A 4,809-nucleotide genomic window follows, 5' to 3' on the forward strand; every position below is an offset into this window, starting at 1 on the left:
TGGTCAGGGATGATGGGAGTTGTAGTCTGGTAACATCTAGAACAGCCTTTTCCAAGATGCTGCTGGGCTGCAACTCTCATCATCTCTGACCATTGGTCATGCTGGCTGGGGCTGATGGGAGGTGTAGTCCAGCAACAGCTGGGAACCCAAAGGTTGCAAAAGGCTGATCTAGAAGGCCCCAGGTTCCCCATCTCCATCTCAGCCCAGCACCTTTCAGCCTCATGGTCCAGGCCTGGCAGCTGTCAGACAAGGGAAGAACTCTCCCTAGGTTTTAGGCCCCACATGGACAGGGACCAGTGGGCACAGTGTTCTTGTTGGCGCTTTCTAGTGCCATGTCCTCCATTACTACCAGGGGTCGGTAGGAGCTGTGCACCCAGCTTCTCTTTCTCTGGCCCCATCTGCACAATGCATTTAAAGCAGTATCAGACCACTTCAAGCAGTCCTGGCTTCCCCTACATTTTGGTAAGGGAACTGTATTTTGTTTAGGATGCCAAGAGTTCTCAAGAGACCTCTCTTTCTGTCACAGGGCTACAATTCCCAGAGTGGTTTAAACAATCCATCCTTCTTCCCAGGGAACTCTGGGGATTGTAATTCTGTGATGGGAAGAGGGGTCTCCTTGCTAACAACTCCCAGCACCCCTTCACAAACTACACTTCCCAGGATTCTTAGGGGGAAGCCATGACTGTTTAAAGTGGTATGATAATGCTTTAAATAAATAGTGCAGATGGGACCTCTGAACTCCATTCCTGAGTTTCCTGGATTATTATTATTATTATTATTAAGTAAATGCTGTTTGATCCGTGTAGAAATATGAAGCCAAAATATTAGTAATTAACTTAAGGAACTGCTCTCTCTCTCTCTCTCTCTCGTTTAACATATAGAAGACTGGAGGGTTTTATGGAATCAGTGGCCAACTTTTGAGAGGGCTTTTCTTTAAGGGGATTTTTCTGAATGAAAGCTTCTTAGGATAAAACTCCTTTTCAACAATCTGGTTGCTTGGAGGTGCCCTTTGGTTCTGGTGCAAATGTGGGATTATTTATTTACTCTTGACTACTCCTTGTGAACTGTGTTCCCTGTGTGTGTGTGTGTGTGTGTGTGTGTGTGTGTGGGTACAGGCATGCATGCAGCACCCTGTGATTGGATTGAATGGGATTCATCAGGCACTTTTGGGGAAAACAGTATATTTGTTAGGGCAGAGATGGGCTGCCTGTGGCCCTCCAGATGTTGGTGGGGGTACCATTCGCATAATCCCTGATCATTGGCCATGTTGGCTGCAGCTGTTGGGAGGGGGGTTCCACAACCTCTGGAGGCCCACAGCCCCCTCCTCCTGTTTTAAGGTATGCCCCTTAAGCTAGTTCCAAGTGCTCTTGGGCCTTGGCTACCTCCAAAGTGTTGGATACCCTCTAAATATGGGGGGGGGGCTGCTGGCTCTCTCCGTGTTGGACTCCAACTCCCATCATCCCAAACAAGTATGTTCAATAGCAGGGATGGTGGGAGTTGTAGTCCCGGAACAACTGGAGGATAACAGGTTTCCCACCCATTCTAAAAGAAATCCCAAAGGCCTGATCTGGGATCAACAGAGGGAAACGTGATTCTGTGATAATGAATTTCAGTGTCCTTTCCCCCTCGCCTCCCTTCCCCCCTAGTGAATGTGATTTCACATTTATTTGGGCTGTGATGGCACAAGGCCACATGACTTGCTGCTGTCAGAAAGTGAGAGCCTGGCGAGGTGGTGGTGGCAGCTTGGGGGGCTGTCTCCTGCCCCTTTGTGTTTCCCAAGGATACTTCTCTTCCTGGGGTAGTGGGGTTGGGGCTCCACTTGCACTGTACATATAAAGCTGTATCATACCACTTTAAACAGTCATGGCTTACCCCAAGGAATCTTGGGAACTGTAGTGTGTGAAGGATGCTGAGAGTTGTTAGGGGAGACCCCTCTTCCCCTTACAGAGTTACAATTCTGAGTTCCCTGGCAAGAGCGACTGAATGATAGATCACTCTAGGAATTGTAGCTCTGTGAGGAGAAGAGGGGTCTCCCCTAACAACTCGCAGCACCCTTCACAAACGACTGTTCCCAGGATTCTTTGGGGGAAGCCATGACTGTTTAAAGTGGCATGATACTTCTGTGAATGTGCAGTGGTGATGGGGCCCGGTTCTTTTTTAGCGCCTGAAGCATTTTGTGCAACTTCAGCTACACTAAGTATGGGAGGCGGTGGGAGGGAGGGAGGGAGGCATGGTGGGCATCCACAAAAACTGTGACATCCTGGTTGTATGCTTGATCAGCAATTGGGGGGGGAGGGAAGATGGGACCTGGCTTAGTAATGTATTTTTTAAAAGCTAAAAACAAACACATGGAATAAAATATTTCTCTGTATAAACAAATAAATAAAATGAGGTATTTATTAACAAGGAATGGCTTGCTTCTGTGGTTCTGCTTCTTCCCTAAACAGTTGATCACTGGATATCATTGGACTACAATTCCCATCGCCTGTGGCCTTTAGCTGTGCAGGATGCGGCTGTTGGGAGTTGACGTCCACAATGTCTGGAGGGCACCAGAAAGGGAAGGCTGCTTTGGAGTGTCCTCTTGGAGCTCCTAGCAAACATAGGAAGCTGCCTTATACTGAGTCTGACCAGTGGTCCATCTAGCTCAGTAGTGTCTATACTGACTGGCAGCAGCTCTCCAGGGTTTCAGGCAGGAAGTCTTTTCCTAGCCCACCCTGGAGATGCCATTGGGGATTGCACCTGGGACCTTCTGCATGCCCATAAGATGCTCTGCCACTGAGCTCTGTCCCTTTGTGACTCTGTTTAGCCACGTGTGAATGTTTGGGTGTGCTGGGAGGCTTAAAATCCTGTGGTCGCCACATACGACTGGACTCGAGCTCTTTCTTACGGCCCAACCTAATTAGCATTGTGGAAATATCCTGCCTCTGTATGGGAAACCTGGCTTCAGTTGCCTGATACAGCAGCGTTCTTTATATTCCTTACTCTTCCCACAACAGCAACATCTCAGTACTGCAGGTGAGCTCTTTGGCCCTCCAGATGTTGCTGAGCTACAACTCCCATTCTCCTTGGCCATTGGTTATGCTTGCTAGGGCTGATGGGATTTGTAGTTTTGCAGGGCCAAAGGTTGCCCGTTGCTGCCAGACGCTGCAATATTTATTTATTTATTTTATTTAAAATATTTCTATCCTGCCCTTCTACCCTATAATAGGGCACTCAGGGCGGCTTAGAAAAATAAAATCAAACACATACATAATAAAATTGTAAACAATAAAATCACAAAAACATTAAATAGAAATGGACTGCCTTCAAGTTGATCCCGATATGGCTACCCTATGGAACAGGGTTTTCATGGTAAGTGGTACTCAGAGGGGGTTTCCCATTGCCTCCCTCTGAGGCTAGTCCTCCCCAGCTGACTAGGGCCTGCTCAGCTTGCCACAGCTGCATGAGCCAGCCCCTTCCTTGTCCGCAACTGCCAGCTGGGGGGGCAACTGGGCTCCTTGGGACTATGCAGCTTGTCCATGGCTGCACAGGTGGCAGGGCACGTAACCCCTGAGCCACTCCCTGTGGGGATGATCTTTAGCAGGCCCTTGATACCCAGGAGACACGAGTGGGGATTTGAACTCACAGACTCTGGACTCTCAGCCAGGTGCTCCTACCTGCTGTGCTATACCTGCTGTCACAAAAACATTAAAATAAATTAAAATACATAAAATACTATATGTATATATATAAAGGTATCCCTGCACTTGTAGTGCGAGTCGTTTCCGACTCTTAGGGTGACGTCTTGCAACGTTTACTAGGCAGACCATATATATGGGGTGGGATTGCCAGTTCCTTTCCTGGCCTTTCTTTACCCCCCAGCATATGCCGGGTACTCATTTTACCGACCATGGATGGATGGAAGGCTGAGTGGACCTTGACCCCTTTTACCGGAGATTTGACTTCCTCCTGCTGTTGGAATCGAACTCCGGCCGTGAGCAGAGCTTCGGCTGCATGACCGCCATTTACCACTCTGCGCCACGGAGGATCTATGTATATATATATATAGTATACAGATATATATACAGATATATAGGGAGTGGTACTAAAGGAATACCTAAAAAAGTATACATTTTTACTGTCGCATAAATGGTCATCAAGTGGCTGACCAAACACAGGGGTTAACAATTCATGGTTAGATCTTTCCGCCGGCATAACTTGGGAGGATATGCCTCTGGAAGGAGGCACCTCTTGACTCCCAAGAAGAACATCACAGCAAGGGGAAGACCAACTTGGCCCTGTCCATCGGCCAGTGAAGAAGCAGCTGCAAGGAACCTGCTTCTTCCTATCGGAAAGAACACTCTGCTCCAAATGCCAGTTGTTTTGGGAGTACAGAGCCAAAGGGAAACACTCTCCGGTCCCACCCATCAGCCAGGAGACTGTGGACCATTGAGAAGTTCCCCATCTCCCAGGAAGTACACAACAGCAAGGGGAAGATCAGCCTGGCCCCATCCATTGGCCAGAGAAGGAGCAGCTGCAGGGAGCTTGCTTACCCCATCCGTGCCAGAAAGGAGACTCTGCTCCAAAAGCAGGTTGCCCTGGGTTTACAGAGCAGGAAGGAGGCACACTCTGGCTCTATCCATCAGGCAGGGAACTAAGGACTCCTGGGGGTGTTGTATGTGTGTACTGAGTTTGGGGGCTTTGTATTATTCTAACCTGTTGCTTTTAAGCCGCCTTGATTGAAGGCCAGATTGAAAGTATTAACAATAATAAATGCACAAATAATTCAATAGGCCTGCGCAGTCAAAAGCAGAGAGCAATGGACAAACA

Source organism: Rhineura floridana, chromosome 19, assembly GCF_030035675.1.
Source record: "Rhineura floridana isolate rRhiFlo1 chromosome 19, rRhiFlo1.hap2, whole genome shotgun sequence".
Taxonomy (NCBI): Eukaryota; Metazoa; Chordata; class Lepidosauria; order Squamata; family Rhineuridae; genus Rhineura; species Rhineura floridana.